General features: G+C 37.0%; 1 protein-coding gene and 1 pseudogene across 2 annotated transcripts in view; one reads left to right on the forward strand and one right to left on the reverse strand.

Annotated features, from left to right (window-relative positions):
• Nucleotides 1–13,227, reverse strand: part of SLC4A10 (solute carrier family 4 member 10) — a 327,476-nt gene that overhangs the window by 66,340 nt on the left and 247,909 nt on the right. The gene's annotated exons all lie outside the window — the stretch shown is intronic.
• Nucleotides 8,826–9,485, forward strand: LOC133051281 (ribulose-phosphate 3-epimerase-like; annotated as a pseudogene).

Raw genomic sequence — 13,227 nt, forward strand, 5'->3', positions numbered from 1 at the left:
TATCTGAGGTTATGGATAATTCTTCTTGCAATCTTGATTCCAGCTTGTGTTTCATCCAGTCCAGTGTTTCTCATGATGTACTCTGCATATAAGTTAGATAAGCAGGGTGACAACGTACAGCCTTGACGTACTCCTTTTCCTATTTGGAACCAGTCTGTTGTTCCATGTCCAGTTCTAACTGTTGCTTCCTGACCTGCATACAGATTTCTCAAGAGGCAGGTCAGGTGGTCTGGGATTCCCATCTCTTTCAGAATTTTCCACAGTTTGTTGTGATCCACACAGTCAAAGGCTTTGGCATAGTCAATAAAGCAGAAATAGATATTTTTCTGGAATTCTCTCGCTTTATGATGATCCAACGGATGTTGTGTCAACCTGTGAACCTCTGGTTCCTCTGCATTTTCTGAAACCAGCTTGAACATCTGGAAGTTCACAGTTCATGTACTGTTGAAGCCTGGCTTGGAGAATTTTGAGCATTACTTTGCTAGCATGTGAGATGAGTACAGTTGTGCAATAGTTTGAGCATTATTTGGCATTTCCTTTCTTGGGGACTGGAATGAAAACTGACCTTTTCTAGTCCTGTGGCCACTGCTGTGTTTTATAAATTTGCTGGCATATTGAGTGCAGCACTTTCACAGCATCATTTTTAGGAGTTGAAATAGCTCAACTATTGAAATCCCATCACCTCCACTAGCTTTGTTCATAGTGATGCTTCCTAAGGCCCACTTGACTTCACATTCCAGGATGTCTGGCTCTAGGTGAGTGATCATAGCATCGTGATTATCTGGGTCAGGAAGATCTATTTTGTATAGTTCTTCTGTGTATTCTTGCCACCTTTTCTTAATATCTTCTGCTAATGTTAGGTTCATACCATTTCTGTCCTTTATTGAGCCCATCTTTGCATGAATATTCCCTTGGTATCTCTTCTAATTTTCTTGAAGAGATCACTAATCTTTCCCATTCTATTGTTTTCCTCTATTCTTTGCATTGATCTCTGAAGAAGGCATTCTTATCTCTCCTGCTCTTCTTTGGAACTCTGCATTCAAATGGGAATATCTTTCCTTTTCTCCTTTGCTTTTCACTTCTCTTCTTTTCACAGCTATTTGTAAGGCCTCCTCAGACAGCCATTTTGCTTTTTTGCATTTCTTTTTCCTGGGGATGGTCTTGATCCCTGTCTCCTGTACAATGTCACGAACCTCTGTCCATAGTTCTTCAGGCAGTCTGTCTATTAGATCTAATCCCTTGAAACTATCTTTCACTTCCACTGTATAATCATAAGGGATTTGATTTAGGTCATACCTAAATGGTCTAGTGGTTTTCCCTACTTTCTGCAATTTAAGTCTGAATTTCACAATAAGGAGTTCATGATCTGAGCCACAGCAGCTCCCAGTCTTGTTTTTGCTGACTGTATAGAGTTTCTCCATCTTTGACTGAAAAGAATATAATCAATCTGACTTTGGAATTGACAATCTGGTGATATCCACGTGTAGAGTCTCTTTTTGTGTTGTTGGATGATGGTGTTTCATATGACCAGTGCGTTCTCTTGGCAAAACTCTATTAGCTTTTTCCCTGCTTCATTTTGTACTCCAAGGCCAAATTTGCCTGTTACTCCAGGTGTTTCTTGACTTCCTACTTTTGCATTCCAGTCCCCTCTAATGAAAAGGACATCTTTTTTGGGTGTTAGTTCTAGAAGGTCTTGTAGGTCCTCATAGAACTGTTCAACTTCAGCTTCTTCAGCATTACTGGTTGGGGCATTGACTTGGATTACTGTGATATTGAATGGTTTGCCTTGGAAACAAACAGAGATCATTCTGTTGGTTTTGAGACTGCATCCAAGTACTGCATTTTGAACTCTTTTGTTGACTATGATGGTTACTCCATTTCTTCTAAGGCATTATTGCCCACAGTAGTAGATATAATGGTCATATGAGTTAAATTCACCCATTTCAGTCCATTTTAATTTGCTGATTCCTAAAATGTTGATGTTCACTCTTGCCATCTCTTGTTTGATCACTTCTAATTTGTCTTGATTCATGGACCTAACATTCCAAGTTTCTATGCAATATTGTTCCTTACACCATTGGTCTTTGCTTCTATCACCAGTCACATCTAAAACTGGGTGTTGTTTTTGCTTTGGCTCCATCTCTTCATCATTTCTGGAGTTATTTCTCCACTTATCTCCAGTAGCATATTGGGCACCTACCAACCTGGGGAGTTCATCTTTCAGCATCCTATCTTTTTGCCTTTTCATACTGTTCATGGGGTTCTCAAGGCAAGAATACTGAAGTGGTTTGCCACTCCCTTCTCTATCGGACCACATTTTGTCAGAACTCTCCACCATGAGCCGTCCATCTTGGGTGGCCCTACATGGCATGGTTCATAGTTTCATTGAGTTAGACAAGGCTGTGGTCCATGTGATCAGATTGGTTAGTTTTCCATGATTGTGGTTTTCAGTCTGTCTTCCCTCTGATGGAGAAGGATAAGAGGCTTAGGGAACCTTCCTGATGGGAGAGACTGGCTGAGGAGGAAACTGGGTCTTGTTCTGAAGGGCGGGGCCATGCTCAGTAAATCATTAAATCTAATTTTCTATTGATTATTTTCTGTTGATTAAGTTTAATTAGATCCCACTTGTTTATTTTTGCTTTTATTTCCATTACTCTAGATGGTGGGTCATAGAGGATCTTGCGTGATTTATATCAAACAGTGCAGAAAACCTGACACTTAACCAGCAGTATTTTCAGAGGAAGATGTGATCAAAAGGAGAAAATATAAAAAATTGATAAACAGAAACCTCAACAAAATAGAGTCAGGAGACCAGAAGGTGAAGCTCTCATGTCCTATCACAACAGCAGAACCCAACAGGCAAAAGAAAAGGTTTGTTTTTCTTTCCAGGCAAGAATTCATCCAGTGAGAGACTTCAGAACTTGGCCAATGGAAAGCCGTGGACTATTGGGTTACTATGGCCTTCCCAATTTCCCTTCCACTCTATAAAAGGGTTCTCTCCATATTTTCCTGGGTCCTGTACACAGCTTGCCATGGTTTCAGATCCAAAACTGCAATTCTTTGCTGATCCTGAATAAATCCATTTTTTCTAGAGAAATAACTTGCAGTCTATTTAAGTCAACACAAAGGAGAAAGTAAAGAGTATTATCTACAACCTGTGGAGACAGAAATAGAAATTTATGTTACTTGTGGTTACTTGTTTATTTATGGTTACAAAGGTTATGGGAATGATGGAACTTAAGATATGAAGATTTATTTTGGAAGGAGAGACAGAGCAACAAGAAAGGCTGGAGGTGGGAGTAGAAAGGGAACTAAATCCATATTCATAAGAGCAAAAGTAAATTAGTCACATTTAATATTGGTAAATAAAGAAATAGTAATATAAGCATATTATTTAGAGAAATTTCAGTTCAGTTCAGTTGCTCAGTCTTGTCCGACTCTTTGAGACCCCATGAATCGCAGCACGCCAGGCCTCCCTGTCCATCACCAACTCTCGGAGTTTACTCAAACTCATGTCCATCGAGTCGGTGATGCCATCCAACCATCTCATCCTCTGTCGTCCCCTTCTCCTCCTGCCCCCAATCCCTCCCAGCATCAGGGTCTTTTCCAATGAGTCAACTCTTCACATGAGGTAGCCAAAGTATTGGAGTTTCAGCTTCAACATCAGTCCTTCCAATGAACACCCAGGACTGATCTCCTTTAGAATGGACTGGTTGGATCTCCTTGCAGTCCAAGGGACTCTCAAGAGTCTTCTCCAACACCATAGTTCAAAAGCAACAATTTTTCGGTGCTCAGCTTTCTTCACAGTCCAACTCTCACATCCATACACGACCACTGGAAAAATCATAGCCTCGACTAGATGGACCTTTGTTGGCAAAGTAATGTCTCTGCTTTTTAATATGCTGTCTAGGTTGGCCATAACTTTCCTTCCAAGGAGTAAGCGTCTTTCAATTTCATGACTGCAATCACCATCTGCAGTGATTCTGGAGCCCAAAAGAATAAAGTCTGACACTGCTTCCACTGTTTCCCCATCTATTTCCCATGAAGTGATGGGACCGGATGCCATGATCTTAGTTTTCTGAATGTTGAGCTTTAAGCCAACTTTTTCACTCTCCTCTTTCACTTTCATCAAGAGGCTTTTCAGTTCCTCTACACTTTCTGCCATAAGGGTGATGTCATCTGTGTATCTGAGGTTATTGATATTTCTCCCAGCAATCTTGATTCCAGCTTGTGTTTCATCCAGCCCAGCATTTCTCATGATGTACTTTGCATATCAGTTAAATAAGCAGGGTGACAACATACAGGCTTGACGTACTCCTTTTCCTATTTGGAACCAGTCTGTTGTTCCATGTCCAGTTCTAACTGTTGCTTCCTGACCTGCATATAGGTTTCTCAAGAGGTGGGTCAGGTGGTCTGGTATTCCCATCTCTTTCAGAATTTTCCACAGTTTATTGTGATCCACACAGTCAAAGACTTTGGCATAGTCAATAAAGCAGAAATAGATGTTTTTCTGGAACCGTCTTGCTTTTTCAATTTAGGTACCACCAAAAATAAACACAAATCTAGGTTAAAAGTGTTGTCTTTCAGTGAGCTGGTGCTTTGATTATAATCTTTCTTTACTATTTGCATTTTTCAGGGTGTATATGGATTATTTTGATAACAATAAAATGTATCTAAAAAAATAATTGATTCCCTTGTGAAAGCTCCAAATTTACTTTCTTATTTCAATGTGTACAAATTATCTTGAGGTCCCTCTTATATTTAGTTTTACCTTTTTTTCTCTCTTTAAAATATTCAAAAGTTTTGCAATCATGGGGAAACCATTCCAGTATTTCTCTTACGTCATACTCAGATTGATCAGAATTATATTCTCAAGCTATTTGGATTGTTTTCAACTTATAATTATTTTGAAAATCAACAAATGTTAAAAAGTTATTATGTTTAGCAGTATCTGTCCCTGGTAGCTTTTAAAACAGGTTATTTCTCAATGCCGTTTTCATTGTAATTCAAAGCTTACTGCTTCTGTGATAAAGAAACATGTTAAATTTGCTTTCTGGTCAGTAACATATCCCTCTGTTTAGATTCTGAGATAAACAATGCTTAAATTGTCATTAACATTTCTTTTGACACTTTGAAAAATTATGTTCCGAGATTTTATTTGTAAGAATCAATACAATAATGTCAGAGTTAGCATTTACTTGCAATCAAACTTTTTATCAATTTTAGTTTATAAAAACTGCCTCACTTATTTTTCCATGTAGTATAAGCATTGTAGAAATACTAAAAACATAAATTACTTGTGGATATTGAATACAGGATACTTTTGTGGTGGTCTATGTATCAGATAGTTTGTATACCACTTCACATCTTATCAGACACATCTTTTCTTCCAGGCTCTGCTGCAGTGATCAATTCTTTATGGATTTCAACAGCTCACTTTCAAGTGCAACGCTTTTTGATGCCTTTCTTCAGGTTGCATCACATATCTTACTTCCTGCTCTTATACTTCTGCCATCCTTAACCAATGGGCTACAAAGGCTGATAGATATATGCTTCCCCTTTTCATCACCAGGGAAAACAATTGTGAGCTGAATTTCATAAGTCTTCAAATCAAGCATCACTCACCTATACTTTTAACCAATGCAGTAACACAATTTCTTATTGGCTTTATCTTTCCCTATGTCATTATATTAGCCTACTCAGGCTGCCATAACAAAATGCCATAGACTGAGTGGTTTAAACAATATAAATATATTTTCTCACAGACCTAGAGGCTGCAAGTCCAAGACCAAGGTGCCAGCATGGTTGAGTTCTTCTGAAGACACTCTTCTGGCTTGCAGAAGACCATTTTCTCCCTGTGTCCTTACATGGCAGAGAGAGATAAGAGCACTTCCCCCCTCCTTACCAGCACACAACTGATCAGATTTGGGCCCCACTCTTATCACCTTATTTAATCTTGATTACTTTCTGAGACACTGTCTCCAAACACAGTCACTGGGAGTTAGGGCTTCAAAATATGAATTCTGAAGGGACATAATTCAGTCCATAGCAATCACACTCTTACTGTTCTTCACCCCTGCTCCTTAAGATCAATTAACTTTCAAGGAAGCCTCTGACTTAGGTTATACTTTCAGGGGAACTGAGGTTACAATATGTTTTGTTCTATATGTGTGATAACAGAAAAAAGGGCTCATAGAAAGTATAGTCATGAGACATTATTCACAATGCTTAATTAATTCAATAAAAAGGTAATGAGTATCATGCAAGACACCATGCTAAGTGAAAGTTGCTCAGTCATGTCCAACTCTTTGCGGCCCCATGGGCTATATAGTCCATGGAATTCTCCAGGCCAGAATACTGGATTGGGTAGCCGGTCCCTTCTCCTGAAGATCTCCCCAATTCAGGGATTGAACCCAGGTCTCCCACATTGCGGGTGGATTCTTTACCAGCTGAGCCACTGGGAAGCCCATGCTAAGACACTATGCTAAGTGTAGTATTAAACAAGAAACATGATCCTAGTGTTTTGTTTTGTTTTGTTTTTAATGCAGAAGAGGAATACAACACAGTCAATTATAATTATATAAATACATTTGCGAAATATACTATGAAGAGGTCTAGGTTGCTAAAAAGGTAAATAAAAGGAGAGCCATACTTTGAGTCTGGATACTCAAAGAAAACCTTAAGAAAACAAGGTTTAAGTTGAGATCTAAAACAACAAAATTTAGTAAGAAATGGTGTGGACACGGTGGTGGGGGTGGGGGGTTGGGGGTGGTGGACTAGAGAGAGCAAAAAGCCTGAGTCAGGAGCAGACGTGCACAGGAAGGTTATCATAGCTGAAACAGAAGGGTAGTCAGGAAGAGATGAGGGGTGGGACTGTGACATAAACAAGGCCCAGACTGTATGAATTGAGCATTGAAGGTCCTAGTAAGTACTCTGAATGCTAAAATGAGAACCATAGGAAGCCTTTAAAGGATTTTCTGAAAGATTTTTTTATCCCATTGTTGCTGTGGTTTTTGTAATGTATGTTGGTTATGCAGCCCTTGCTTACAGTACTTAAATCATTAGCTGAAGCGATCAGATCTAGGCATACATAGATTAATTGCAGCTCAGGCTCTCAAGGAATGACACTAAAGGAAAGTACTCAGGTCACTGAGAGGTCTTGCAAGAAGAGTCAGTAGACAGAGCAGGGAATTGTGGTAGGAAAGGTCCTTCATCTGGCATTCACCAAGGGAAGTATAGGAGTCAGATCAGGTGAGCTACTACAGATGCCTAACCCATGTTACCCAAGACATGATTTCTGGGTCCCAGGTTGAGATCCAAGGACAAATTCTAATATGAAAAACCTTTCCACTCTTAATTAAGATACCCAGACACTGGCCTGGGAACAAAAAAATTAACAATAGAGCTCCAAGTAGCACGTCCATAGTGTGAAGTCATATGACTACATGTTTAAAAAAAAAAATGTGTATTTAGTTGTGTTTGACTCTTTGTCCCATTGGAATGTAGCCCACCAGGCTCCTCTGTCCATGGGATTTTTCAGGCAAGAATACTGGAGTGGGTTGCCATTTCCTTCTCCAGGGGATCGTCCCAACCCAGGGATGAAACCCGCGTCTCTTATATCTCTTGCATTGCAGGCAGATTCTTTACCTGCTGAGCCATCAGGGAAGTTCTGAAAAAAAGAAAAAATAGTAAAAGAAAAAAAAATTATCCACACTGATTGTGAATCCTCCTCTAAATGGAGGCTTAGAGATTACACTTATGGTAGCTTCCAAAAATTATCCATGGTGTCTACAAATGTCGTGTCTTAAATCTCTTGCTTCAATTTTATAGTTGTGCTAGGATTAGATTAGGTGAAAAAGCAAGACTTGAGGTATACAAATGTCTTGCAGCTGTCCTGCTCATACATTTATGAACTTGCCAACATTTGTCTTTAAGGCAGTTCACTAGTAAGGGGTAGTGTATTTCTATGATTGGAAATTCCTCCAAATGAATCTTTGTTACTTTGCCTCAAAAAAAAAAAAGCCTAATACCATAGGAACTTAATGGGAAAAATCCAGGAAAATACTTTTATATTCAGAAAACTTGATAAATTTATTGATGACAAAAGAAAACTAAAATGCAAAATAAAGAAAATATGCCAAATGTCTTACAGGAGAATACAGTAAGAAAGAACTAGCATTATAGTAAATTTATTCATTAAACATACATCTAACATAAATATACATGCATATATATATACATATATAACAGAATTTTATTTGAAAGAAAGTTGGGAACAAAAACATTTATTAGCTAGCCATTTGATCCCATTTGTATCACTAAATCAGAGGACAGGGAAGCTTGGCGTGTTGCAGTTCATGGGGTCACAAAGCGTTGGACATGACTTAACGACTGAACAACAGCAAGATACTAACAAGATACTAACAAACAGCTCATCCATGGACATTTCAGGTTATTTATGTGCATATTTTACAAAATCACTAAATTAGTCAAGTCATCTGTTAACTTTCCCCACTGAAGCAACAAAAACCAAGCAAACTACTAGTTCTGACTCATTTGAATAATAGGCAAATATATTTAGGACCTAACTGTTTGTAAAATAAACTCTTTAAAGCTATAACTCATGCCCTTTACTTTACACTGGGGAAAATTAATCATTATTTCAAATAAAAATTTAGTCCTTGTTCAAAAATTAAAGTATTTACTAGTCATTGTTCAAAGATTAAAGTATTAATTAGTACATTTTAAAAGAAGAAGAAATCAGGATAAAGCCTTCATCTTACTGGAAGACTCATGTAACTTGGCTCCTGGGAACCAGGATCATGATGCCTAGCTATGAGATTGACCCATCTATCTTCAGCAGCAACCTGGCCAATTGAGGGGCTGAAAATCTCTAAATGCTGGCCTCTGAGGTTGATTATCTGCACCTGGATACAACAGATGGGTATTTTGTTCACATTACTTTTGGCCACGCTATGGTACAGTCTCCAAAAGCAACGAGGACAGGATCCTTTCTTTGACATGCACAGGATGGTTTCTAGGCTAGAAGAGTAGGTAAAGCCAATGGCTAAAATAGGAGTCAATCCATATATACAAGAACCCAGGGGCTTTCATTAAAGACATCTGGGGGAATGAGATAAAGGTTGGACTTGCCATCAAACTAGGAACTACAGTTGAGTATTTGGTACCATGGGTTAATCAGATAGACATGGCCTTGGTCATGTCAGTTGAACCTGGATTTTGAGGGTAGAAGTTTGCTGAAGATATGATACCAAAGTTTGTTGGATGAGAACACAGCTCCTGTCTTTTGGCAGACAGGTTAATGGTAAAACAGATCATGATACTCTCCATAACTACGCAAACACAGTGGCTAACATGATTGTCTGTCAGTTATATTATAAGGAATGAAGACCCCATATTCATGATAAACCTATTAAGATATACTTTCTCAAGAAGCTGCTCAGAAAAATTCTCTTCACCGGTGAAATTTCAAGGAGTCCAATGTTTCTGTTCATGAAAGTTCCCTTTTATTGGAAAATGAGAATGTTGACTACCAAGTCATATTGCATGAAGCTGTACTGTTTTCCTGAGCAATTATTCACTCCAATGATTAAAGCCTACTGTGCAAAACGTTCTAAGAGGTTAGAAACTGGGCTGCACACCTAAATTTTCAATGATGGAATTTAAAGATTGTTGTTGTTCAGTCACTAAGTCGTGTCCTACTCTTCGCAACTCCATGGACTGTAGCATACCATGCTCCTCTGTTCTCCACTATCTCCTGGAGTTTGCTGAAATTCATGTCCATTGAATCAGTGAAGCAATCTAACCATTTCTAACCAAATTTAAAGATTAGGGTACTGAATGTGATCCAGAAATTCCACTCTTGGGCATGTATCTGGAGAAAATATAGCCAGGACATGGAAGCATTCTATAAACAGAGGAATGGATCAAGATGTGATACATACATACAATGGAATATTACTCAATCATTAAAAAGAATGAAATGATGCCATCTGCAGCAACATGGATAGACCTAGAGATTGTATACTGAGTAAAGTAAGTCAGACAGAGAAAGACAAATATCATCATATCACTTATATTTGGAATCTTAAAAAAATGTTAATGAACTTATTTACAAAACAGAAATAGAGTCACAGATGTAGAAAGCAAACTTATGGTCACCAAAGGGGAAGAGAAGACGGATGAATTAGGAGATAAGCATTGACATACACACTCCTATACATAAAACAGATAATGAGTAAGGACTACGGTATAGCCCTGGGAACTCTTCTCAATACTCTGTAATGATCTATATTGGAAAAGAATCTAGAAAAGAATGGATGTATTCATTTGTATAACTGATTCACTTTGCTGTATAGCAGAAATTAACATAACATTGTAAATCAACCATACACCAATAAAAATTAATCTTAAAAAATAAAGATTAGAGCACTGAAATACCCTGTTTTTATTGGGAGGCTTGATTTTTATAAAGAGTAAAAACATAGCTGTCTTAAGATTATAAACAGAAACATATCTTAATGCCTAAAGAAGGCATATTAGCTATTATGAAGAAAATTATTTTTCTGCATTTATGGAAAGAATTTTCTGTTGTTTCCCATCTGTTAGCCTAAAGCAATGAAGTCCTTATGTTTCTCCTGTTTCATCACTTGTGATTTGATAAAATGAGCAAAATAAAACTAATGAAAAATATAAGCTTGAATCTGGCAGGGATGCCATACCATATTCCTTTTGCATCTAAAACATCTATTCTTTTCCCTTTTTACTTTGTAGTCAGATACACAAAAACTATTTTAAAAACGTGTGAAGCCCAGGGGTTTTCAGGTGACCTGCTCTAAAATATAAGCACAACTTTATCTGGGTGTTTTCCTTGCTAGCTTTGCTGAAGGAGCAGATTATTCAGTGACTTTTGCCGCTTTCTTAATGCCACCTTGCATAAAATATTAAATAATCCTGTTGCCTTAGTTCTGAGTACAAAGAAAAGTAAAATCTCTATTTGGAAGTAATATTGAGCTAAATCTTGACTCTGCCCCTTTAGGTCTATTTGGCCTCTGAAAATCACACAACCTCTTTGAGCTTTTATTAACTATTATACATCAAATGTATTTTAACAATTGTGCAGGATCATGTTGAGCCTTAAAAGAAGTACCATAACACAAGTAAAACTTCCAATACTATTCCTAAGAATTTAGCAGATGCTTAACACAAAGTAGCTATCATTTTCTAAGTTTATATCATGAGTTATGAGGTACTTTGGTATAATTGAATTAAATTCATAATTCATTCTTATGACTGCTAGGACAGGTACTTTTGTCCCCATTTAAAAATAAGAAACTAAAGCTCACTAGCAGCCTGGTACCATGGAAAGGCTCTAGTAGGGCATGGGATTTCTGGTCTGTCCTCTTTTAAAAATGGAACCCATAGGCAACACATCCCAACAAAATAAAGACCATGTAACAAGCCCACAGCTAATGTCATACTTAATGGCAAAAAAATTGAAAGCATTTCTTCTAAGATCAGGAATAAGACAAGAATGCCCACTCTTGCCAGTTACATTCAAGGTAGTATCAAAGTCTTAGCCACAGCAACCAGATAGAAAACGAAATAAAAGAAATCCAAACTGGAAAGGTAGTAATTAAACTGTCATTGTTTGCAGATGACATGATCGTATACATAGAAAACTCTACAGACACCACATACACACACACACACACACACACACACACACAGCTAGAACTAATCAATGAATTGATCAAATTGCAGGATATAAAATTAATATACAAAAATCTGTTACATTTCTGTATACTAACAATGAGAACCACAGAAAGAGAAATTAAAAAAAAATAATCCCATTTACAATTGCATCAAAAAAAGAAAATATCTGGGAATAAATCTAACTAAGGAGGTAAAAGACCTGCACTCAGAAAAAAACTATTAAGATACTGAATAAAGAAACCAAACTCAATACAAAAAAAAAGAAAATATATACCATGTTCAGGACTGGATGAATTAATATTGTTAAAATGATTAAACTACCTAAGGTAATCTACAGATTTAATGCAATCTCTATCAAAATACCAATGCCATTTTTCACAGAACTAGAAAAAATAATTCTAAAATTTGTATGGAAACAAAAAGACCCTGAACAGCTAAAACAGTTTTAAGAAAGAACAAAACTGGAGGTTCGCACCTCCCGATTTCAAACTATACTACAATGGTACAGTAATCAAAATGGTATCAAAAACAGAAACATAGATCAATGGAATAAAGTAGAGAGCCCAAAAATGAACTCATATGGGCATTAATCTATGATGAAAAAGGCAAGAATATACAATAGGACAGGTAGCCTCTTCAGTATTGGTGTTGAGAAAACTAAACAGCTACGTACAAAAGAATCAAACTGGACTGTTCTCTAACACTATATAAAAAAATAAACTCAAAATGGATTAAAAACATGTAAAACTTTCAAGAAAAACATTCTAGAAGAAAACATAGGTGGCATCCTCTTAGATAACTCTTATCAAATAAACAAATGGGACTATATCAAACTAAAAAAAACAAAAACAACAACTGTGCACAGCAAAGGAACTATCAACAAAATGAAGAGTCCACTTACTGAATGGAAAAAGGCATTTACAAATGATATATCCAGTAAGGGGTTAATATCCAAAATATACAAAGAACTCATACAACTCAACATCAAATAAACAAACAACCCAACTAAAAAATGGGCAAAGAATATGAAGAGATATTTTTCCAAAGAAGATATAGTGATGACCAATAGGCACATGAAAAGATGCTCAATATCACCAATCATCAGAGGAAAGCAAATAAAAACCACAGTGAGGTATTACCTCACATCTGTCAGAATGACTCTTCTCAAAATCACAACAAATAACAAGCATCAGAGAATGTAGAGAAAGGCAATCCTCCTGCTCTGTTGACAAGAATGTAAATTAGTACAGCCACTATGGAAAACAATATAGAGATTCCTCAAAAAATTAAAAATAGAACTGACCTAAACTTGAAATCAATGGAATAAGGTCATTAATGGGTTTAAAAAAAAAAAAAGTTCTGGCAACCCAGAACTTTATAATTAATCAAATATTCATCAAGAATAAAGGTGAAATGGTGAAGGTGATCAAAAGGTACAAACTAGTTAGAAGATGAATTCTGGGAATTTAACATACAGCATGGTGATATTGT

This window comes from Dama dama, chromosome 33 (genome assembly GCF_033118175.1).
Source record: "Dama dama isolate Ldn47 chromosome 33, ASM3311817v1, whole genome shotgun sequence".
NCBI lineage: Eukaryota > Metazoa > Chordata > Mammalia > Artiodactyla > Cervidae > Dama > Dama dama.